Source organism: Scyliorhinus torazame, chromosome 22 (genome assembly GCF_047496885.1).
Source record: "Scyliorhinus torazame isolate Kashiwa2021f chromosome 22, sScyTor2.1, whole genome shotgun sequence".
In the NCBI taxonomy this organism is placed as follows: Eukaryota; Metazoa; Chordata; class Chondrichthyes; order Carcharhiniformes; family Scyliorhinidae; genus Scyliorhinus; species Scyliorhinus torazame.
The window spans coordinates 41,360,841-41,386,181 of NC_092728.1; the positions used below are offsets into that span (position 1 = coordinate 41,360,841).

Genomic DNA, 25,341 nt, shown 5'->3' on the forward strand with positions numbered 1-25,341 from the left:
TGAGTGTTATCTGTTGCTGTTACAGACCTATTCAGATGGTCAGCGAGTGGGAAAGGAGGACAAGAGGCATTTTGATAGACTCACACGTCTAGACTGATTCTCTAGTTCATTACTGAGGGAGTGCTGCACTGCCAGGAGTGCCAGCTTTCAAAATGTGATGTTCAGCAAGATCCCATCAGTCATCTCCAGGAATACCAGGTCTGCTCGACATTGTGTCTCAGTCCAGGAGGGTTACAGGAGGAAGGCTTCACATGTCGTTACTTGCCCTTCTCTCCAGTCAGGGCAGCTTCAATGTTAAAGTTCACCTTGTAGCTGTGGGGCTGGATTCTCTGCTGCCCGATGCCGACAGAGAGATCAGGCCGAGAATCCAGTGTCGTAAAAAAAAATAGGATTGGCGCCCATTCCGAGGCAGCAGTGTAGAGGTTTGGCCCTGTACCAGCAGGAGGATGCAAATAGGTCAAATTTCCCCATTTGTATTGTATTAATGGGCTTGGGCACTGGATTCTCCAGTCCTCTGGGCCGGGATTCACCTGGGCATGGATTGGTGCAGTTATTTGTCAGCAGGAATTTCGCAATGGGCCAAGGGGGAAAATCTTTAAGGTGGAGGCCCCCAAAGCCCCAATTCCCCCCCCCACAAAGCAAATACTACCAACGTCACCCCACCCATAACAGGGACCCCTGCCTGGAAGGCAGAGAGTAGACCAGACAGAGACAGTGAAAAAAAATGACTACTTTAAAACTCACCTGTGCCCTATACCTGCTGCCTCCGACAGAGGAAGTAGCAGCTGTAAATTCCTAGAAAACGAAACCCGCACCTCTAGGATTTAAGGCCCCTCAGATCACAGAATCATAGAATCCCCACAGTGCAGAAGGAAGCACTTGGGCCCATTGAGTCTGCACTGACCCTTTGAAAGACCACCTTACCTAAACCCAAGCCCATTCCTGTAGAGACCCCCCCCCCTCCACCAGAGAGACCCCCATAACGCCAGAGCAACCCCACCCTAAGCGTCAAATTAGCATGGCCAATCCACCTAACCTGCACATCTTTGGATTCTGGGAGGAAACCGGAGCACCCGAAGGAAACTCACGCAGACACAGGGAGAAAGTACAAACTCCACACAGACAGTTACCTGAGGCCAGAATCGAATCCGGGTTCCTGGTGCTGTGTTTCCTCTGACAGTCCAAAGGTTTGCAGGTAGGTGGATTGGCCATGCTAAAAGAATTGCTCCTTAATGTCGGTGCAGACTCAATGGCCGAATGACCTCCTTTTGCGTTGTCGGCATTCTATGGAGAAGGAATTGGAAGCACCAAAGATGAGTGAAATAAAACAGATTGAATTAGCTTGGAAAAATTGTCTTTGTAGAGTGGAGATTCTGCTGGAAATTCAAATAACCCTAACTCAAAGACAAGCTCTGATTTCTTAAAGTAATCCAGATTGGTGATCACATTTGAAGAAGATTTTGAAACCTTCTTCATGCCCTTTGAGAAACTGACAGTTAAGGTCAGCTAACAGGGGAACCCTGGAGGTTTAATCCATGCTGCCTGCAGAGAGCTCTGTGAACCATTATCAGAAAAAAGTGCTATCCTGTGTGCCTATGAATGAATCCCAGATCTCCTAAGATTTGTCAGAGGAAGCCCATTCAAACCTTTCTCGAATTTGAAACAATTCACATTTGATCGGTGGGTACGAGCACTCAAAATTAACTGCACATTCAGAGAAATAATCCTGAAAAAAGAGATCATAAACTGCCTTTTGTATCACCGTAAAACCCGTGTGAAGGGACAAAGAGTTTCAAAATCAGCTACCATAGCAGAAGACTATAAATTGATCCACAAATCTACAACTCAGAATAAACCTGGGTTTTGTAACTCCTACAAATAGTTGTTCAGTCTGACAAAACTTGAGCATTGCTGAAAAATAGAGAAAAGCTGTCTGGTCTTTTCTTCTTCTGATTGGTTGGCAAGTGGACTCTGATTGGTAGAGCCTCTGCCATGTATATTACAGTAGGGAACAGTTAACTGTCAAACCGTTGTTCAAATTGATGCTGATTGGTCAAAGCATTGTCATGGAGAATGAACCATGGAAAGGCTATCCCCAAGCTGTTTAGTTGAAAAAGGAGCAATGCGGGAAATATTCCTTCTGTCTGTAAAGGACAGAGGCCTGTGTGTAAATAGGTTAGAGCCCACAGAACTTAAACCAGCCACATTTACACAGACCAGAGTAGGGCCTAAAGAATTTAAAAGGGCCAACGCAGAGTCAGAGGAGAGAAAAAGTACTGCGATAAAATCAGCGAAGTTTGAAGGAAATGTACCCAAGGTGTGGTTAACAGAAACCTTCAACCAGGGCTTAAGTAGGGACCAAGAGAGTTTCCAAGCAGACAGAAGGTGAAGGAAATGTCCAACTTAGCCACAATATTAGATAGTAGTGCAGCAGAAGCTGGATAGCCACCTAAGGACAAACGTGTCCTGGAGGACATGGGATAGATTGGGGTAAATTCAATCCCCAAAGTGAAGGAACAAGAGAGATTGCTACACCCTCAAACAAACAGCACTTGGAAAAAGCACGAGGAGAAATACAAGTACAGCCGCTAATAAAAGATTCTCCAGTCAAGTTCAAATTCCAAAACTCACCAAACCCAACAATTCAACTTCAGAACCCATTGAAGATGAGGTGTAGCGGAAAACACAGGCTCCTCCCAAAGGCTTAAAAAAATTTCATCGTAGAATCCATAAAATCCCTACAGTGAAGAAGGAGGCCATTGGGCCCAGCGAGTCTGCATTGACCCTCTAAAAGAACACCTACCTCGGCTCAGCCACCACCCCATCCCCGTAGCCCCACCTCACCTGCACATGTTTGGACTCTGAGAGGAAACCGGAGCACCCGGAGGAAACCCACACGGACACGGGGAGGAAGTGAAAACTCCGCACAATGTGTGGCCAGAATTGAACTCTGCTCATGTTATTATTAATTGTTATTGGGTTTTTTCTCTCATGTGCAGTTGGTGTTCTCAATGTACTGTTATCTGTTTTATGGTTTCTGTGTTTGCTCTGTATTTTGCCTTGACTTTTGTACAATGACATTGTTCTTGGACTGAACTGTGCCCCTTCTTGGGAGGGGAGGGGAGGGGTGTTTTCTCGCTCTCCATTCCGCCGAACCCCATGTCAGTGTATCCTTTCCTGGTGGACTGTGTTGCTTGTTCTCACACACGCACACTCTTACAGGCATTCACATGTTGACATTCACTCATATACTCCTTCACACATGCACACCCTCACTGACATGCACACACTGTTTTCTACACGCATGCTTTCCTAGATACGCATCAGGTGCCTTTCCACTGATGCGCGGCTACTGCTGTGGTGGGCGGTGGAGGGGGGGGGGGGCGTGGGCATGCACTGGCTTGGATGCTGGTTGTTTTGTTTCTTGTTGATTGTTTATTGGGTTTTGTCTATGTTGTATAGTGGGCAATTCGGTGCACTGCTGTTTGCTCTGTATTTTGCTTTGTTTTTTGGGGGGATTATAGCATTGTTATTAAGCTAAAATATACCCAAGCGCCTGTGTAAGTTGTGTCTGCTGACTGCTTCTGCTTTGGTTGCACAGAGCTTGCAGGACTAGTGTTTGTTTGCTGCTGCCTTTCCTGTTGCTGTGGCCAACAATAAGGCAATGCCGCAGGAGGCTCCGCCTCAACAAGGGGATGGTGCGGCACCTGTGCCATGTCCTTGTGGACTTGGCACCACATGGAAGAGGAGGATACCCACTCCCGGTGCCCATCAATTTCACAGCAGCCCTGTACTCTACGCCTCGGGTTCATCCTAAGACTTGAGCGGGGACTTGAGCGGCATTTCACAACCAACAGCCCACTATTGTGCATCTATGAAGTTGGATGCCCTGTTTGCCTGGGCAGCTGACTATATAAACTTCGAACTGGACCAGGCCCATCAAAATGCCCAGGCAGCAGGATTAGAACATAAGAACATAAGAACTAGGAGCAGGAGTAGGCCATCTGGCCCCTCGAGCCTGCTCCGCCATTCAATGAGATCATGGCTGATCTTTTGTGGACTCAGCTCCACTTTCCAGCCTGAACACCATAACCCTTAATCCTTTTATTCTTCAAAAAACTATCTATCTTTATCTTAAAAACATTTAATGAAGGAGCCTCAACTGCTTCTCTGGGCAAGGAATTCCATAGATTCCAACCCCTTCAGCTCTGGGATTAACCTAGTGAATCTCCTCTGCACACCCTCCAGCACCAGTACGTCCTTTCTCAGGTAAGGAGACCAAAACTGAACACAATACTCCAGGTGTGGCCTCACTAACACCTTATACAATTGCAGCATAACCTCCCTAGTCTTAAACTCCATCACTCTAGCAATGATGGACAAAACTCCATTTGCCTTCTTAACCACCTGTTGCACCTGTAAACCAACTTTTTGCGACTCATGCACTAGCACACCCAGGTCTCTCTGCACAGCAGCATGTTTTAATATTTTATCATTTAAATAATAATCCCTTTTGCTGTTATTCCTACCAAAATGGATAACCTTACATTTGTCAACATTGTATTCCATATGCCAGACCCTAACCCATTCACTTAACCTATCCAAAACCCCCTGCAGATTTCCGGCATCCTCTGCCCTTTTTGCTTTACTACTTATCTTAGAGTCGTCTGCAAACTTGGACACAAACAACTTGGTCCCCAACTCCAAATCATCTATGTAAATTGTGAACAATTGTGGGCCCAACACTGATCCCTGAGGGACACCACTAGCTACTGATTGCCAACCAGACAAACACCCATTAATCCCCACTCTTTGCTTTCTATTAATTAACCAATCCTCTATCCATGCTACTACTTTACCCTTAATGCCATGCATCTTTATCTTATGCAGCAACCTTTTGTGTGGCACCTTGTCAAAAGCTTTCTGGAAAACCAGATATACCACATCCATTGGCTCCCCGTTATCTACCGCACTTGTAATGTCCTCAAAAAATTCCACTAAATTAGTTAGGCACGACCTGCCCTTTATGAACCCATGCTGCGTCTGCCCAATGGGACAATTTCCATCCAGATGCCTCGCTATTTCTTCGTTGATGATAGATTCCAGCATCTTCCCTACTACCAAAGTTAAGCTCACTGGCCTATAATTACCTGCTTTCTGCCTACCTCCTTTTTTAAACAGTGGTGTCACGTTTGCTCATTTCCAATCCGCCGGGACCACCCCAGATTCTAGTGAATTTTGGGAAATTAGCACTAGTGCATTTGCAATTTCCCTAGCCATCTCTTTTAGCACTCTGGGATGCATTCCATCAGGGCCAGGAGACTTGTCTACCTTTAGCCCCATTAGCTTGCCCATCACTATCTCCTTAGTGATAACAATCATCTCAAAGTCCTCACCTGTCATAGCCTCATTTCCATCAGTCACTAGCATGTTATTTGTGTCTTCCACTGTGAAGACCGACCCAAAAAAACCTGCTCAGTTCCTCAGCCATTTCCTCATCTCCCATTATTAAATCTCCCTTCTCATCCTCGAAAGGACCAATATTTACCTGAGCCACTCTTTTTGTTTGATATATTTGTAGAAACTTTTACTATCTCTTTTTATATTCTGAGCAAGTTTACTCTCAAAAGACTCTTCTTTATATCTTTTTTAGTAGCTTTCTGTTGCCCCCTAAAGATTTCCCAGTCCTCTAGTCTCCACTAAACTTTGCCACTTTGTATGCTTTTTCCTTCAATTTGACACACTCCCTTATTTCCTTAGATATCCATGGTCGATTTTCCCTCTTTCTACCGTCCTTCCTTTTCGTTGGCATAAACCTTTGCTGAGCACTGTGAAAAATCGCTTGGAAGGTTCTTCACTGTTCCTCAACTGTTTCACCATAAAGTCTTTGCTCACAGTCTACCTTAGCTAGCTCTTCTCTCATCCTATTGTAATCGCCTTTGTTTAAGCACGAAACACTAGTGTTTGATTTTACCTTCTCACCCTCCATCTGTATTTTAAATTCCACCATATTGTGATCGCTCCTTCCGAGAGGATTCCTAACTATGAGATCCTGAACAAAAATCTTTTGAAAAACTAGACCCCAACACCCATAGAAGTTCAATTCCACATGTGCCTCATCCAAATAAAGATGATGCGAAATCTCATCTCAACAAGAAAACAGCACAAGGTTAAAAATCAGGAGGCGTGGACCACGCCTTCACGCATGCTGGGTGACACCAGAAAAAGACGCAACCTCGGGAAAGCGAGATCGGGGCGCCCTTTCAAAGCATTCAGCACCATGGATGCAATGCAAATTCCTACTTAGCCGAACAGCACAGTAGCACAGCGGTTAGCACTGTGGATTCACAGTGCCAGGGACCCGGGTTCGATTCCCGGCTGGGTCACAGTCTGGGTGGAGTCTGCACATTCCCTCTGTGTCTGCATGAGTTTCCTCGGGTGCTCCGGTTTCCTCCCACAAGTCCCGAAAGACGTCCTGTTAGGTAATTTGGACATTCTGAATTCTCCCTCCGTGTACCCGAACAGGCGCTGGAATGTGGCGAATAGGAGCTTTTCACAGTAACTTCATTGCAGTGTTAATGTAAGCCTACTTGTGACAATAAAGATTATTATTATTATTACCTGTGATGGCTATCACCCAGAGGAATAAGGGGAGCAGTAGGTAAATGGGAACATCACCATCTGAAATTTCTCCTCCAAGTCGCTCACCATCCTGATTTAGAACTATATCACTGTTTCTGCACTGTCATTGGCTCAAATTCCTGGAACTCCTCCCTACCTCTCTTAGTTTGGTGTCACAAAGGTGACTCAGCACCACCTTTCCAGCCAATTAGAGACAGGGCTGGATTCCCTGGTGCCCCAGCCGCACCTTTCTCGACGTGTCATTCGCTGGCGGCGCGATTCTCTACCTGCACCACTTGTCAATGGGATTTCCCATTGAAGCCCCCCCAACACCACTGGGAAACCTGCGGGTGGGTGGGCACTGCCAGCCGGAACAGGGAATCCAAACGGCCAGAGAATTTTGGCCATGGGCAATAAATTCTGGCCTTGCAAGCGATGCTCAAATCTAACAAATGAATATGAATGTAAGAACTAGGAGTAGGAGTAGGCCACCTGACCCTCGAGCCTGCTCCGCCACTCAATAAGATCATGGCTGATCGTTTGTGGGCTCAGCTCCACTCACCCGCCCGCTTACCATAACCCTTAATTCCTTTACTGTTCAAAAATCTATTTATCTTTGCCTTAAAAACATTCAACAAGGTAGCCTCAACTACTTCACTAGGCAGGGATTCCACAGATTCACAACCTTTAAGGTGAAGAAGGTCCTCCTGAACACAGTTCCTCCTGTTTTTCCTTATTTTGAGGCTATGGCCCTAGTTCTAGTTTCACCCGCCAGTGGAAACAACCTCCCCGCTTCTATCCTATCTATTCCCTTCATAATTTTCTGTTTTTATAAGATACCCCCTCATTCTCCTAAATTCCAATAAGTATCATCTCAATCTATTCAGTCTCTCCCCATAAGCCAATCCTCTCAATCCGGAATCTCCTCTGCGCCCCCTCCAGTGCCAGTACACCCTTTCTCAAGTAAGGAGGCCAAAACTGTACACGGTACTCCAGGTGTGGCCTCACCAGCACCCTATACAGCTGCAACATAACCTCCCTGTTTCTGAACTCCATCCCTCCAACAATGAAGGACAAAATTCAATTTGCCGCCTTAATTACTTGCTGCACCTGCAAACCAACTTTTTGCGATTCATGCACAAGGACACCCAGGTCCCGCTGCACAGCGCATGCTGCAATTTTTTACCATTTAAATAATAGTCCATTTTGCTGTTATTCCTACAAAATGAATAAAATAAACCAACGTAAAGGAACAATTGGTCTGATCAGTGTCAGCAATACAATAAAGACCCCCAGAAGACATTTCCACACTTCCTTAAATAAATAATAGTCTGTAAAAATATGTAAACAATGTCCCTATAATCTTCCAATACTTCTATTAAACTGATAAATCCGACATCTGTAGACTAGTTAATTTCTAAATGGAAAAAAAGGAAAGGAGACAATGCATTCCTGCTGATGACGTCCTTTATTGCATCTCACATTTATTGCCAAAAACTGGGCCACTGTTAACGATGGATAATTCCCACTCTCCCTATACCTGGTATGATCAGCTTGCCTGGAGCTCCTCCTGTTAGTTTTCCTGGAAGAGAGCGTACAGAGAATATTTGTTACAGTTTGGAAAATGTCAATTAGATGCAACTGGGTACTGTGAATCTTACAGGTTCCATTCACATTGAGCTTCATTGCACTGCACTGTGAGCTGTGCCTCAGATAGAGCACTGTCACCTCTCAAAGGCTGTCAGTTCAAGCTGCTCTTTGCTTTTTCAAAAATTTACTTCATTCGTAAAATATCAGAAAGAACATTACAAACATCTCAAATTGGCCATCACACAAAGTGCAATAATATTCAAATTCTCCACAAAAATCATGTTACACTCTGAGGTGCTTCAATATAGTCAAAGAAACATTACAGACATTTCAAAATGGTCATTACAAATGTTGCAAAGCTATCTAATTTGTGTACATCGATCAAGCTGCACTCCCTCTACACCTCCATCCCACAGCAGGAGTGTCTGAGGGCCCTCCGTTTCTGCCTGCAGCAGAGGCCTGAACAATTCCCGTCCACCACCACCACCACTCTCCTCCGCCTGGCTGAACTTGTTCTGTCACTCGATAATTTCTCCTTTAACTTGTCTCGCATAAATAATAATATAATAATAATAATAATATAAGTCCAGTGACAATACCATTATGCCACTGCCTCCCCCTCTGCTGTCCTGACCTGATCTGGCCTACAAGTGACTCCAGATCCACAGCAATGTGGTTGACTCTTAATTGCCACTCAGTTCGAAAGAAATTAGGGATGGGCAACAAATTCTGGTCTAGCCAGCGACACCCACACCCCATGTAAGAGCAAAGGAACAAAATGTTACTTCTTCAAAGAATTCCAATAAATTGGTTAAACATGATTTCCCTTTCACAAAAACTATGTTGACTCTGCCTAATTAGCTTGCCATAAAGGGCAATATCTTCCTGCTGTTAACACCGGCACACCCCCGGGCGGGATTCTCCGGATATTCGGCGGGGGCGGGAATCACGCCGCGCCGGTTGGCGGCCCCCCCCCCCGGCGATTCTCCAGCCCGGATGGGCCGAAGTCCCGCTGCTGGAATGCTTTTCCCGCCGGCATGGATTAAACCACCTCTCTTACCGGTGGGACACGGCAGCGCAGGCGGGCTCCGGGGTCCTGGGGGGGGCGCGGGGCGATCTGGCCCCGGGGGGTGCCCCCACGGTGGCCTGGCCCGCGATCGGGGCCCACCGATCCGCGGGCGGGCCTGTGCCGTGGGGGCACTCTTTTCCTTCCGCCTTCGCCACGGTCTCCACCATGGCGGAGGTGGAAGAGACCCCCTCCACTGTGCATGCGCGGGGATGCCGTGAGCGGCCGCTGTCGCTCCCGCGCCTGCGCCGCCCGGCAATGTCATTTCCGCGCCAGCTGGCGGGGCGGAAATCAGTCCGGCGCGGGCCTAGCCCCTCAAGGTTAGGGCTCGGCCCCTCAAGATGGCCCCTCTAACCTATCTGTGTCCTGCTGTATCCTCAGACAATCCTCAATACTATCTGCCACTCCACCAACCTGGGTGTCATCCACGAACTTACTAATCAAACCAGCTATATTTTCTTCCAAATTGTTTATGTATACTCCAAACAGAGGCCCCAGCACAGCTACCTGTGGAACACCACTAGTCACAACCTTCCATTCAGAAACACAGCCTTCTACTGCTACCCTTTGCTTTCTGTGACCGAGCCAGTCCTGTATCCATCTTACCACCTCACCTCTGATCCCTTGTGACTTCACCTTTTGTACACATCTGCCATGAGGCACCTTGTCAAAGGCTTTACTGAAGTCCATGTAAACAACATCCACCACCCTCCCCTCATCAATCATCTTTGTCACCTCCTCAAAAAACTCGATCAAGTTAGCGAGGCACAACCTCCCCTTCACATAACCATTATGTCTGTTGCTAATGAGTCCATTTGTTTCCAAATGGGTATAAATTCTGTCCCTGAAAATTCTCTCCAATAATTTACCTACTACCGACGTGAGACTCACTAGCCTATAGTTTCCAGGATTATCCCTGCTACCTTTCTTTTAAAAAAAAAAAAAAAATTTTATTAAAGGTTTTCATAAAATATCAATAACAAAATGAGACAGAAAAAAGAACCCAACAGGGGTAAGTACAAAACACAATCTAAAAAAGCAACCCCCCAAACCCCTCCCCCCCTGTACCTAAATAATAAATTAACATTAACACCCCGACTTAACACAACAGGTGTATACACCCCCTCAGACCCTCCAGTGTAAATAACATAAACAAAAATAAAGTAACTCCCCCCCCGAGTTGCTGCTGCCATAGACCAATGTCTACCGTTCTGCCAGGAAGTCTAAGAACGGTTGCCACCGCCTAAAGAACTCTTGTACCGACCATCTCAAGGCGAATTTCACCCTCTCCAATTTAATGAACCCTGCCATATCGCTGATCCAGGATTCCACGCTTGGGGGCCTCGCATCTTTCCACTGAAGGAGAATCCTTCGCCGGGCTACCAGGGACGCAAAGGCCAGAATTCCGGCCTCTTTCGCCTCCTGCACTCCCAGCTCCTCTGCCACCCCAAATATTGCGAGCCCCCAGCCCAGTCTGACCCTGGATCCTACCACCCTCGGCACCGTCCTCGCTACGCCCTTCCAAAATCCCTCCAGCGCTGGGCATGCCCAGAACATATGGGTGTGATTTGCTGGGCTCCCTGAGCACCTAACAAACCTGTCCTCACCCCCAAAGAACCTGCTCATCCTTGTCCCGGTCATGTGTGCCCTGTGCAACACCTTAAACTGTATGAGGCTGAGCCTCGCGCACGAAGAGGAAGAGTTCACCCTCCCTAGGGCATCTGCCCACGTCCCCTCCTCGATCTCCTCTCCCAACTCCTCCTCCCACGTACCTTTCAACTCCACCACCGAGGCCTCCTCCTCCACCTGGTAAGTTTCCGAGATCTTCCCCACTCCCACCCACCCCCCGAGAGCACCCTGTCCTGGGCTGTGTGTGATAGTAGCCGCGGGAATTCCACCACCTGCCGTCTGGCAAACGCCCTTACCTGTAAGTACCTGAAGGTGTTCCCCGGGGGGGAGCCCGTACCTCTCCTCCTGCTCACCCAAGCTCGCGAACTTCCCGTCCACAAACAGGTCCCCCAACTTTCGTATCCCTGCCCTGTGCCACCCCAAAAACCCTCCACTTGTTCTTCCTGGGGCAAACCGGTGGTTCCCCCGTAATGGGGTCCACGCCGAGGCGCCAACTTCCCCCCTATGCCGCCTCCACTGCCCCCAAATCTTGAGGGCCGCCACCACCACCGGGCTCGTGGTATACCTCCTTGGAGGGAGTGGCAGCAACGCCGTTGCCAGCGCCCCCAGACTCGTACCCACACAGGACGCCGTCTCCAGCCTCTTCCATGCAGCCCCTCCCCCTCCATCACCCACTTGCGCACCATCGTCGCATTGGTGGCCCAGTAGCACCCACAGAGGTTGGGCAGCGCCAGCCCCCCCCTATCTCTACTGCGCTCCAGGAACACCCTTCTCACCCTCGGAGCACCTCGTGCCCACACAAACCCCATTATACTCCTGTTAACCCGCCTGAAAAAAGCCTTCGGGATAAACATGGGGAGGCACTGGAACAGGAACAAAAACCTTGGGAGCACCGTCATTTTGATTGACTGCACCCTACCCGCCAGGGACAGCGGCAACGCGTCCCACCTCTTGAACTCCTCCTCCATTTGCTCCACCAGCCTTGTAAAGTTAAGCCTATGCAGGGCTCCCCAGCTCCTGGCCACCTGGACCCCCAAATATCTGAAGCTCCTCTCCACCCTTTTTAGTGGGAGCTCGCCAATCCCCCTCTCCTGGTCCCCTAGCTGAACTACGAACAACTCGCTCTTCCCCATATTGAGCTTGTACCCCGAAAAGTCCCCGAATTCCCTAAGGATCCTCATTACCTCTGGCATTCCTCCCACCAGGTCCGCCACATACAGCAGCAGGTCGTCCGCATAAAGCGACACCCTATGCTCCTCCCCACCCCGCACCAACCCCCTCCAGTTCCTCGACTCTCTCAGTGCCATAGCCAGGGGTTCAATCGCCAGTGCGAAGAGCAGGGGGGACAGGGGACACCCCTGTCTTGACCCTCGGTGCAACCAAAAGTACTCGTACCTCCTCCTATTTGTGGCCACACTCGCCATCGGGACCTCATACAACAGCCAAACCCACCTGACAAACCCCTCCCCAAACCCGAACCTCTTCAGCACCTCCCACAGGTACCCCCACTCTACCCTATCGAAGGCTTTCTCAGCGTCCATCGCCACCACTATCTCCGCCTCCCCCTCCCTCGCCGGCATCATGATAACGTTCAAAAGCCTCCGCACATTCACGTTCAACTGTCTCCCCTTCACAAACCCCGTCTGGTCTTCATGGATGATCTGCGGCACACAATCCTCAATCCTCGTGGCTAAGACCTTCGCCAGCACCTTGGCATCTACATTTAGCAAGGAACTCGGTCTGTAAGACCCACAGTGCAGGGGATCCTTGTCCCGCTTCAGGATCAAGGAGATCAGTGCCCGGGACATCGTCGGGGGTAAAGCCCCCACCTCCCTTGCCTCATTAAAGGTCCTAACTAACAGCGGGCCCAACAGGTCCATATATTTTTCATAGAACTCGACCGGGAAACCGTCCGGCCCCGGTGCCTTCCCCGCCTGCATGCTTCCTATCCCTTTGATCAGCTCCTCCAGCCCAATCGGGGCCCCCAGTCCCGCCACCAGTCCCTCTTCCACCTTTGGAAACCTCAATTGGTCCAGGAAACGGCCCATCCCTAACCCTAACCCTAACCCTAACCCTAACCCTCCTCCCGTGGGGGCTCGGATCGATACAATTCCTCGTACAAGTCCCTGAAGACCTCATTGATGCCAACCCCACTCTGCACCACGCTCCCTCCCCTGTCCTTAACTCCCCCGATCTCCCTAGCTGCGTCCCGCTTCCGAAGCTGATGCGCCAGCATCCGGCTTGCCTTTCCCCCATACTCGTAGACCGCCCCCTGGGCCTTCCTCCACTGCACCTCCGCCTTCCTGGTGGTCACCAGGTCAAATTCGGCCTGGAGACTGTGCCTCTTCCTCAACAATCCTTCCTCAGGCTCTTCCGCAACAATCCTTCCTCAGGCTCTTCCGCATGCCTCCTGTCTACCCTCACCATCTCCCCCACCAGCCTCTCCCTCTCCCCCCGCTCCCTCCGCTCCTTGTGGGCCCTAATGGAGATCAGCTCTCCCCTCACCACCGCCATCAGTGCCTCACATACCATCTCCACTCGGACCTCCCCGTTGTCGTTGGTCTCCAAGTAACTCTCTATACTTCCTAGGACCCGCTCGCTCACCTCCTCGTCCGCCAACAGCCCCACCTCCAAGCGCCACAGCGGGCGCTGGTCCCTCTCCTCCCCCATCTCCAAGTCCACCCAATGCGGGGCGTGGTCCAAAATGGCTATTGCCGAATACTCGGTATCCTCTACTCTCGCTATCAGGGCCCTACTCAAAATGAAAAAGTTGATTCGAGAATAAGCCTTATGGACATGTGAGAAGAATGAAAATTCCCTAGCCCCCGGCCTTGCAAATCTCCAAGGGTCCACCCCTCCCATTTGGTCCATAAATCCCCTCAACACTCTAGCCGCCACCGGCTTTATACCCGTCCTAGACCTGGAGCAATCCAGTGCCGGATCCAACACCGTGTTAAAGTCTCCCCCCATTATCAGGCCCCCCACTTCCAAGTCTGGGATCCGACCCAACATACGCCGCATAAGACCCGCATCGTCCCAGTTCGGAGCATACACATTGACCAGTACCACCCTCTCTCCCTGCAACTTACCACTTACCATTATGTACCTACCGCCATTATCTGCCACAATGCTCGACGCCTCGAATGACACCGTCTTTCCCACCAAGGTCGCCACCCCTCGATTTTTGGCATCTAGCCCCGAGTGAAACACCTGACCTACCCACCCTTTCCTCAGTCTTACCTGGTCTGCCACCTTAAGGTGTGTCTCCTGGAGCATAATCACATCCGCCTTGAGCCCCTTCAGGTGCGCGAACACGCGGACCCGCTTAACCGGCCCATTCAGTCCCCTTACATTCCAGGTTATCAGCCGGATCAGGGGGCTACCGCCCTCCTCCCCCGCCGACTAGCCATGACCCCCTCCTCGGCCAGCCACGCGCCCGCACCCCACACCCGGCCCGTTCCCCACAGCGGCATAGCCCCGTCTCGACACCCCCCCCCCCCCCACTCGCTCCAGCTCCTCCTTGACCTTAGCAGCAGCAACTCGATCCCCCCCCCCCCCCCACCCCCCCACCCCACCCCCAGCTAGGACCCATCCTAGCTGGTTTACTCCCCCCATTGCACTTCCGTAAGTCAGCTGACTCCTGCTGATCCCGGCCACTCCCGCCTCCCCTTCGACTCCCCCCATTGTGTGGCACACCCTCCTCTCCCGCTCCCCATCCACAGGCTCTCCCCCTCCGTTCTAAGCGCGGGAAACAATCCTCGCTTCCCCGCCCCCCCCCCCCAGTCTTCGGCACGGGAAAAAAGCCCGCGCGTTCCACCTACCAGGCCCCGCCACCAACCAAAACAGTGCCCAACCCGCCCCATCCACCCTCCCCAACCCGAAAAAGAAAAACACAGAGAAAAAGAAACCCAAAACAATGCAAAGGCCCCCCCCACTCCGAACCAAAAATAGGCATAACATATCCACCGCAATCCCCAATCGCCCATCCCGACCCTCAGTCTGTGTCCAGCTTCTCGGCCTGAACAAAGGCCCACGCCTCCTCCGGAGACTCAAAATAATGGTGCCGGTCCTTGTAGGTAACCCACAATCGCGCCGGCTGCAACATGCCAAACTTCACCCCCTTCCTGTGCGGCACCGCCTTCGCTCGATTGTACCCGGCCCTCCTCTTCGCGACCTCCGCACTCCAGTCCTGATATATCCGAACCTCCGCGTTCTCTCACCTGCTGCTCCTCTCCTTCTTGGCCCACCTAAGCGCACACTCCCGATCGACGAACCGATGGAATCGCACCAGCACCGCCCGCGGAGGCTCGTTAGCCTTGGGCCTCCTCGCCAACACTCTATGGGCCCCTTCCAGCTCCATGGGCCCCTAGAAGGACCCCGCTCCCATCAGCGAGTTCAACATGGTGACCACATAGGCCGCCACGTCCGGCCCCTGCAGCCCCTCCGGGAGGCCCAGAATCCGCAGATTCTTCCGCCTCGACCGATTCTCCATCTCCTCGAATCGCTCCTGCCATTTCTTGTGGAGCGCCTCGTGCGCCTCCACCTTTACCGCCAGGGCTGAGATCTCATCCTCATTGTCAGAGATCTTTTGTCGAGCCTCTCGGATCGCCACCCCCTGGGCCGTCTGTGTCTCCAGCAGCTTATCAATAGAAGCCTTCATCGGCTCTAGCAGGTCCTTTTTAATCTCTCTGAGGCAGCGCTGGATACCCTCCTGTTGCTCCTCCGCCCACTGCCTCCACGCTGCCTGGTCTCCGCCCGCCGCCATTTTGTCCTTCTTCCCTCCCTTCTTCTGGTCCACCACCACGTTTTTTGTTGCCCCGCTCCTAGTTAAAGCCATATACTGACGGGGAGCTATTATTAACTCCTTCCCACACCAGGAAACGTCGAAAAAGTGCCCTTGGGGGCCCTGAAAAGAGCCCAAAAGTCCGTTTTTGCAGGACCGCCGAATGTGCGACTTAGGTCTGCATAGCTGCAACTGGAAGTCTCGAGAGGGAATCCTTTTGGTAGTGTTCGCTTCACCAATCTGCCCCAAAAAGTCTATGGAAACTCCTGAAAAAGGCCTGAGAGTCCGTTCCAGACGGGAGCTGCCGAATGCGCGACCTACTCCTCCATGGCCGCCACCGGAAGCCTCGTCCCCGCTTCTTCAATGGCCTTGGTAGATCTGTTCACAGTTGTTCCCTCTGCTGCTAGAATTCACCTTTAATAGAGGCCCTCAAGTCAACTTGCAGCTTTAGGCTTGCCCTTCTCCCGCCTGCATGCTGGAAGAGGCCCCTCTCTCCCCTGCAGTTACAGCCAAATCGTTTACTGTTTCTGCCGGGCCTGGCAGCCAAAAGACACAACACTCCTGGGGGACACCATCAGGGGAGTGTTGCAGTCCTCTTGCCACACCGGGAAATGTCAAACAAATGCCGTGGGGGCCCTGTAAAAGAGCCCAAAAGTCCGCTCCAAGCGGGAGCTACCGAATATGCGACCTAGCTCTGCATAGCCACACCCGGAAGTCCCCTGCTACCTTTCTTAAACAGCGGTACCACATTAGCTATTCTCCAGTCCTCTGGGATCACACCTGTAGCCAATGAGGATACAAAGATGTCAGTCAAGGCCCCAGCAATTTCCTCCCTTGCTTTCCTCAGTATTCTGGGGTAAATCCCAGATAAGCAGATAAGTAAAGGCAGATAAGTTTCCAGCACCTGATGGCCTGCACCCTAAGGTATTAAAGGAGTTGGCAGCAGAGATCGTGGATGCATTGGTTATGATATTTCAGAATTCCCTGGATTCTGGAAGGATCCCGGATTGGAAACATGCTAATGTAACTCCCCTATTCAAAAAGGGAGAGAGGCAAAAAAGTAGGAAACTATAGGCCGGTTAGCTTGACCTCTGTGGTGGGGAAGTTGCTGGAATCAATCATTAAGGCGGAGATGACTGAACATTTGGAAAGACAAAGCTCAATCCACCATTGTCAGCATGGTTTTATGAAAGGTACATCATGCTTGACAAACTTGCTTGAGTTCTTTGAGAACCTAACCAACAAGGTGGATAATGGGGAACCTGTGGATGTGGTATATCTACACTTCCAGAAGGCATTTGACAAGGTGCTGCATAAAAGATTGATCCAGAAGGTGAGACCACAGGGGGTTGCGGGTAGAATACTAGATTGGATTGAGGATGAGCCTACTGACAGATAGCAGAGGGTTGGGTTAAATGGGTCCTTCTCTGACTGGCGAACTGTAACCAGTGGGGTGCCGCAGGGTTCAGTCCTTGGACCTCACTGTTTACAATCTATATAAATTATCTGCAAGCAGGGACAGAGTGTAAAATTTGCAGATGATACTAAAATAGAAAGCAGACAGTGAAGAGGAGTTAGAGAATTTACAGACCGATATAGATAGGCTCGGAGATTGGGCCAAAATTTGGCAGATGGAGTATAATGTGAATAAGTGTGAGGTTATCCATTTTGGCAGAAAAAATAGGCAGGCAAATTATTATCTCAGTGGAAAGCAGTTTCAAAATGTGTCTGGGCAGAAGGATCTGGGTGTCTTTGTTCATGAATCACAGAAAGTCTGTATGCAGGTACAAAATGTAATAAGAAAGGTAAATGGAATGTTAGCATTTATTGCAAAAGGACTGGAGTATAAAAGTAGAGAAGTGTCGCTGCAATTGTATAGGGCATTGGTGAGACCACATCTGGGGCATTGTGTCCAGTTTTAGTCTCCTTATTTGAGGACGGATGTGGTGGCATTGGAAACAGTTCAGATGAGGTTCACCAGGTTGATTCCGGGGATGAGGGGTTGATGTATGAGGAGAGATTAAACAGTTGGGCTTATACTCGCTGGAGTTTAGAAGGATGAGAGGGGATCTGATTGAGATACTAAAAGATATTGATAAAGTAAACGTAGACCAAATGTTCCCCCTTGTGGGGCAATTTAGAACAAGAGGTGACAGATATAGGTTGAGAGGTGGTAGATTTAGAACTGAGAAGAGGAGGAACTACTTCCTGCAGAGGGTGGTGGAGTCCGAATCATTACATGGTTTCAAGAGGGAGATAGATATATTTCAGATTTAAAAGAAACGGGTTAAAGGTAGATGGGGAACAGATAGGGAAGTGGGGCTTTGAGACCAGGAAGAGATCAGCCATGATCTGATTGAATGGCGGAGCAGGCTCGAAGGGCTGAATTGCCTCGTTCTGCTCCTAATTCCTATGTTCTCCCATAAAGCGAGTGACATCGAAACAAACCTGTTGGACTTTAACCTGGTGTTGTAAGACTTCATACTATGTTTTTAGATTTAACTAGTGGTGTGCCACAGGGTTTGGTCCTTGTGCCCCAACTATTTACATCAATGACTTGGATCCAGGGATAGAAGGTACCACAGCCAAATGTGCAGGTGACACTAAAATAGGTGGGACAGTAAGTTGCAATGAGGGAATAAGAAATTTACAAATGGATAGGTTAGGTGAGTGGTCCAAAATTTGGAAGATGGAGTTTAACATAGATAAGTGTGAGGTTATCCATTTTGGTCAGAAAAATGGAAAGGCAAATTATTATCTAAATGGAGAGAAACTTCAAAGTGCTTCGGTGTAGAGGGATCTGGGTGTTCTCATGTATGAATCTCAGAAAATTAGTCTGCAGGTAGTAAGGTAAACAGCGTTCAAAAAGCATTTTGACAAACACACGGATAGGATGGGGCATTGAGGGATATGACACAAGGAAGTGCTGAGGGCTTTGGCCAAGGCTGGTATCAAGACCGGTACAGGCTTGGAGGGCCGAAGGGCCTGTTCCTGTGCTGTATTGTTCTTTGTTCTTTGTTATTTGTAAATTGAATTTTGGTCTTTATAGCTGAAGGAATAGAGTATAAAAGTAGGGAAGTGTTTCTGAAATAGTATAAGTCATTGGTGAGACCACATCTGGACAGCTGCTTACAATTTTGGTCCCCTTATTTGAGGAAAGATGTAATTGCATTAGAGGCAGTTCGGACGAGGTTCGCTAGATGGATTCCAGATATGAGGGGTTTGTCATATGAGGAGAGATTGAACAGTTTAGGCCTATACTCTATAGAGTTTAGAAGAATGAGAGGAGATCTAATTGAGGTATATAAGATGATGAAAGGTATGAATAAACTAGATGTGAAGTGGATGCTTCCTCTTGTAGGCAATCTAGAACAAGAGGTCATAGTTTTAGGATAAGGGGTAGCAGATTTAAAACCGTGGGCAACACGGTAGCACAGTGGTTAGCACTGTTGTTTCACAGCTCCAGGGTCCCAGGTTCGATACCCCGCTGGGTCACTGTCTGTACGGAATCTGCACGATCTCCCCGTGTCTGCGTGGGTTTCCTCCGGGTGCTCCGGTTTCCTCCCACAGTCCAAAGTAGAAGTGAGGCTTAAGTGGGTCGGTGCAGACTCGATGGGCCGAATGGCCTCCTTCTGCACTGTATGTTCTATAAACTAAAGGAGCAGGAAGAGGCCATTCGGCCCTTAGAATCTGCTCGCCATTCTTTATGATCATGCTGGTCATCCAGCTCAATAGCTTAATCATACTTTCCTCCCATATTCTTTGATCCCGTTCGCCCAAACGCTAATCTAACTGCTTCTTGAAAACGTGCAATTTTTGGCCTCAACTGATTCCTGTGGTAATGAATTCCACAGGATAACCACTCTCTCGGTGAAGAAATTTCTCCTCATTTCTGTCCTAAATGGTCTACCACATATCCTGAGACTGTAACCCCTGGGGCGAAATTCTCCGTAATCGGCGCGATGTCCGCCGACCGGCGCCAAAACGGCGAAATCAGTCCGGCATCGCGCCGCCCCAAAGGTGCGGAATCCTCCGCATTTAGAGCGGCGAGCCCTAACTTTGAGGGGCTAGGCCCGCGCCGGACTGATTTCCGCCCCGCCAGATGGCGGGAAAGGCCTTTGGTGCCCCGCCAGCTGGCGCGGAAATGACATTGCCGGGCGGCGCATGCGCGGGAGCGTTAGCGGCCGCTCACGGCATCCCCGCGCATGCGCAGTGGAGGGGGTCTCTTCCGCCTCCGCCATGGTGTAGACCATGGCGAAGGCGGAAGAAAAAGAGTGCCCCCACGGCACAGGCCCGCCCGCGGATCAGTGGGCCCCGATCGCGGGTCAAGCCACTGTGGGGGCCAGATCGCCCTGCCCCCCCCCCCCAGGACCCCGGAGCTCGCCTGCGCCGCCTTGTCCCGCCGGTAGGAGAGGTGGTTTAATCCACGCCGGCGGGACAGGCATTCCAGCAGCGGGACTTCGGCCCATCCTGGGCCGGAGAATCGCCGGGGGGGGGGGGGGGGGGGCCGCCAACCGGCGCGCCGCGATTCCCGCCCCCGCCGAATCTCCGGTGCCGGAGAATTCGGCAACCAGCGGGGGCGGGATTGATGCCAGCCCCCGGCGATTCTCCGACCCGGCAGGGGGTCGGAGAATCCCGCCCCTGGTTCTGGACACCCCCACCATTGGGAGCATTATTTCTGCATCTACCCTGTCTAGTCCTGCTAGAATTTTATGGGTTTCTTTCAGATCCCCCCCTCATACCTTTGAACTCCAATGAATACAATCTTAACAAAACTCAATCTCTACTCATACATAAGTCCTGCCATCCCTGGAATCAGTCTGGTAAACCTTCGCTGCACTCCCTCGATAGCAAGAACATCCTTCCTCAGGTAAGGAGACCAAAATTGCACACAATATTCCAGGTGTGGCCTCACCAAGGCCTGTCCTTATGAAGGTCAACATACCATTTGCCTTCTTTACCGCCTGCTGTTCCTGCATGCTTACCTTCAGTGACTAATGTACGAGGTCACCCAGGTCTTGTTGCACATTCCCCTCTCCTAATTTATGTCCATTCAGATAATAATCTGCCTTCTTGTTTTTGCTACCAAAGTGGTAACCTCACATTTATCCAAATTATAATGCATCTGCCATTTATTTTCCCACTCCTTCAACCTGTCGAAATCACGCTGAAGGATTTCTGCATCCTCCTCACAGTTCACTCTCCCACCCAACTTGGTGTCATCTCTGGAATCTGTGGAATTCGCTATCCCAGAGTGCAATAGATGCCAGGTCTTTGATTACATTTAAGGAGGAGATAGACATATTTTTAATTAGTAATGGGTTGAAGGGTCATGGAGAATGGGCAGGAAAGTGGAGTTGAGGCTGAGCGAGGGTCAGCCATGATCGCATTAAATGGCGGAGCGGGCTCGAGTGGCTGAAATACCTACTCCTGCTCCTAGTTCTTATGTTCTTATATGCTCTGTAGTTTCGTGCTTTCAATCTCCTTCCCTTTTTGAACAAAGGAGTTACATTCACTATTGTTCCATCTAATGGAACCTTCCCTGAATCTAGTTAATTTTGGAAATTAAAACCAATGCATCAACTATCTCATCAGCAGCTTATTTTAAGACTAGGGTCTTATAAATGAAATCCATCTGGACCTGGGCTCTTGTCAGCCCAAAGCTCCAACAATTTGCCCTGCACCAGTTCCCTGGTGATTGCAATTTTCCTGAATTCCTCCCTCCCTCCCATTCCCTGATTTACAGCTATTTCTGGGATTTTATTTGTATCCTCTACAAATACATGTTCAATTCATCTGCCATCTCCTTGTTTTCCACTATTAATTCCCCAGACTATAGGACCAATGCTCTCGTTGTTAACTTGTTTCTTTTTTAAATAGGTGTAAGAGCTTTTACTATTTATCTTTATGTTTATAGTTAGTTTTCTCCCGCTCTCTAATTTTTCCTCCCTCATTCATCTTTTAGTCAGTCTTTGCTGTCTGTTATACTCTGTCCAATCTCCTGACCTGCCATCTCTGTGTAATTATTATTTTTTCTTTCAGTTTGAGACTATCATTAAGTTTTTAAGTTAACCACCAATGGCGATTGCCTTGGAATTTTTCTTTTTTTTTCGAATACATCAATTCTATGTATTCTGAAATATCCCTTCAATATTTGCCACCACATGTCTATTGACCTATCCCTTAACCTAATTTACCAGTTCACTTTAGTCAGCTCTATCAGGCCTTCAGATAATCTTTAAGTTTAAAATATTAGCCATGGACCCGCTCTTCTCACTCTCAAACTGAATAAAATCTTATCATATTATGATCACTGCTACCTAGGCATGTCTTCACTATGAGGTCATGAACTAAATCTATCTTGTTGCACAATGCCGGGACTAGTATAGCCTGCACACAGCTGGCTCCAGAACATGCTTTTCCAAGAAATGTTCCTGAAAACAATCTATGAATTCCTCATCCAGGCTACCTTCGAAAATCTAATTATTCCAGTCTATATGTAGATTAAAATACCCCATGGTAATCGCTGTATACTTCCTCAGTAAACGAAGGATATTTGGCATGCCCACATTGACTCTTAGCAATTTTTACAGAAACACCATAAAAAGCACCCTATCTGCTGCATCACAGCCTGCTATGGCAACTGCTCAGCCCAAGGCCGTAAGAAACTATAGAGAGTCATGAACACAGCCCAGTCTATCACACAAACTCACCTCCCATCCATTGACTCTATCTGCACCTCCCACTGCCTTGGGAAAGTAGGCAGCATAATCAAAAACCCTTCCCACCCGGGTTAGTCTCTCTTCCAACTTCTTCTATCAGGCAGGAGATACAAAAGTCTGAGAATACGCATTAACAGGTCCCAAAACAGCTTTTTCCCCGCGATTACCAGACTCCTGAATGAGCCTCTTATGGACTGATCTGATCTCTTCACACATCATCTCTCCTGAGTAGTACTACACTGTGTATGCTCACCCGATGCCTGTGTCTATGTATTTACATTGTGTATTTATGTATGTCCTATGTTTTTTTCATGTATGGAACGATCTGTCTGGACTGTACACAGAACAGTGCTTTTCTCTGTACCGCGGTACACGTGACAATAAATCAAATCCAAATCCAATCCAACAAAGTCACGAAACAGTCACTGACACTCTCACTAACCCAACACTGGCACAGTAACCAATACCATCATTAATATCATCACCAACACTGTCACCAACAGTTATTACCATATCTCGAACACCTCCACCAACACTCTCACGGGCACTCTCATGGGCGAAATTCTCCGGAAACGGCGCGATGTCCGCCGACTGGCGCCCAAAACGGCGCCAATCAGACGGGCATCGCGCTGCCCCAAAGGTGTGGAATGCTCCGCATCTTTGGGGGCCGAGCCCCAACATTGAGGGGCTAGGCGGACGCCGGAGGAATTTCCGCCCCGCCAGCTGGCGGAAATGGCCTTTGTTGCCCCTCCAGCTGGCGCGGAAATGACATCTCCGTGCGGCGCATGCGCAGGAGCGTCAGCAACCGCTGACAGTTTCCCGCGCATGCGCAGTGGAGGGAGTCTCTTCCACCTCCGCCATGGTGGAGACCGTGGCGGAGGCGGAAGGGAAAGAGTGCCCCCACGGCACAGGCCCGCCCGCGGATCGGTGGGCCCCGATCGCGGGCCAGGCCACCGTGGGGGCACCCCCTGGGGTCAGATCGCCCCGCGTCCCCCCCAGGACCCGGGAGCCCGCCCACGCTGCCTTGCCCCGCCGGTAAGGTAGGTGATTTAATTTATGCCGGCGGGACAGGCAATTTATCGGCGGGACTTTGACCCATCCGGGCCGGAGAATCGAGCGGGGGGGCCGCCAACCGGCACGGTGCGATTCCCGTCCCCACCGAATATCCGGTGCCGGAGACTTCGGCAACCGGCGGGGGCGGGATTCACACCAGCCCCCGTCGATTCTCCGACCCGGCGGGGGGTCGGAGAATGTCGCCCATGTCACTAACAGGGAGGGACCAGGTTGATTCTGCCCAAAGTCTCAAAAACATCTAGTTACACAAATGGGGCGTCGTTCTCTGACCCCCCACCGGGTTGGAGAATCGCCGGGGTCTGGCGTGAATCCCGCCCCCACCGTGTCCCGAATTCTCTGCCACCAGAGATTCGGCGGGGGCGGGAATCGCGTTGCGCCGGTCGGTGGGAATCGCCTAGGGGGGACGCGGGGCGATCTGGCCCCGGGGGTGCCCCCACGGTGGCCTGGCCCGCGATCAGGGTCCACCAATCCGCAGGCGAGCCTGTGCCGAGGGGGCACTCTTTTTCTTCCGCCTTCGCCATGGTCTTCACTATGGCGGAGGAGGAAGAGACCCCCTCCCCTGCGCATGCGCGGGGATGCCGTGAGCGGCCGCTGACGCTCCCGCGCATGCGTCGCCCGGTGAAAACCTTTCGGCGCCGGCTGGCGTGGCGCCAAAGGCCTTTCCCATCAGCCGGCAGAGCGGAAACCACTCCGCCGCGAGCCTAGCCCCTCAAGGTGAGTGCTTGGCTCCTAAAGGTGCGGAGAATTCCGACGCCGGAGTGGTTCCCGCCACTCCATTATGCCGGAACCCCCCGCCCCGCCGGTTAGCGGAGAATCCCTCCCGTGGTCTCTGACAAATGGTAATTCCGTCTGAAATGCATCCAGGAATAGAGACAGTCTCTAATACAGCCAGGAAACCGATTGTCTGAAACACAACTAGCACATAATCTCCATTGCAGTCAATAACACGATCTCCAATATAATCATCATCTCCAGGGCAAATACAGTTTCTAACACAAGCACTAAGTGTAATGCACAATTACACTAACACCAACTCGAACACATTCTCTAACACAATCCCTAACACAAACATGATATTCCGGCCTGCTACCAGCAGGCATCGTCGCAGGCAGGATGGGAACATTTGGAGAGCTTTTAAAAGTCGTCCGCTCTCCAGATTTTCTCTTCCCGCTCACGGAAATGCCTGCAGTTGTTGGGTAACACAATTTCTAACTAGAAACTGTAACGCAAAAGAAACACAAACACTTTCTCTTACACAAACTTCAGCATAAACACAGTGTCTAACAAAAACTGTGAGAGAAACACAGACATTAATACAAACTTGACTCCAGCATAAACATCCTACATACACTCACGCTGGGAAGTAAAAGTCATCCCAATAGTGTGAACGATGCAGCAACTTGGTGCAATGTCGCCATATTAATAATGTGGAGATGCCGGCGTTTGACTGGGGTGAGCACAGTAAGAACTCTTACAACAGTGAAGGAAACTGTCCATTTCTAATAGGTAAAAGGGTAATTGATTCAGCCATTCAAATGTAAAAACTAAAGCCCAGTTTAAAATCCATTTTAAAATGGATTTCATCATATAACATCAAGCATAATTTAGATTCCAAATACACAGCTTGCAGGATTTGCAGTGGCAAAACACAGGATCTGAAACATTCAAATAAACTAGCTAGAGCTTATGCAACATTTTTACTGATATCATAAACTGACCATTGTTTTAAATAGCAAAAGCTATGCAGCATACTCAAGGTCGCCATGGCTACACGAACACACCATTGTTCAGAATTCAGATAGAAGCACAGTCAGCAATAAACCAGCAAAAAATAGAATTGATTAAGAGGACATATC

The 25,341-nt window shown here is 49.8% G+C and overlaps 1 protein-coding gene across 1 annotated transcript in view; it reads right to left on the reverse strand.

The window, feature by feature from the left end:
* Window positions 1-8,070: 8,070 nt before the first annotated feature.
* Window positions 8,071-25,341, reverse strand: part of LOC140398804 (uncharacterized) — a 31,305-nt gene continuing 14,034 nt past the window's right edge. Inside the window, exon 2 of the mRNA XM_072487769.1 lies at window positions 8,071-8,203. The gene's annotated coding sequence lies outside the window, so the exon portion shown is untranslated. The remainder of the gene's footprint in view (window positions 8,204-25,341) is intronic.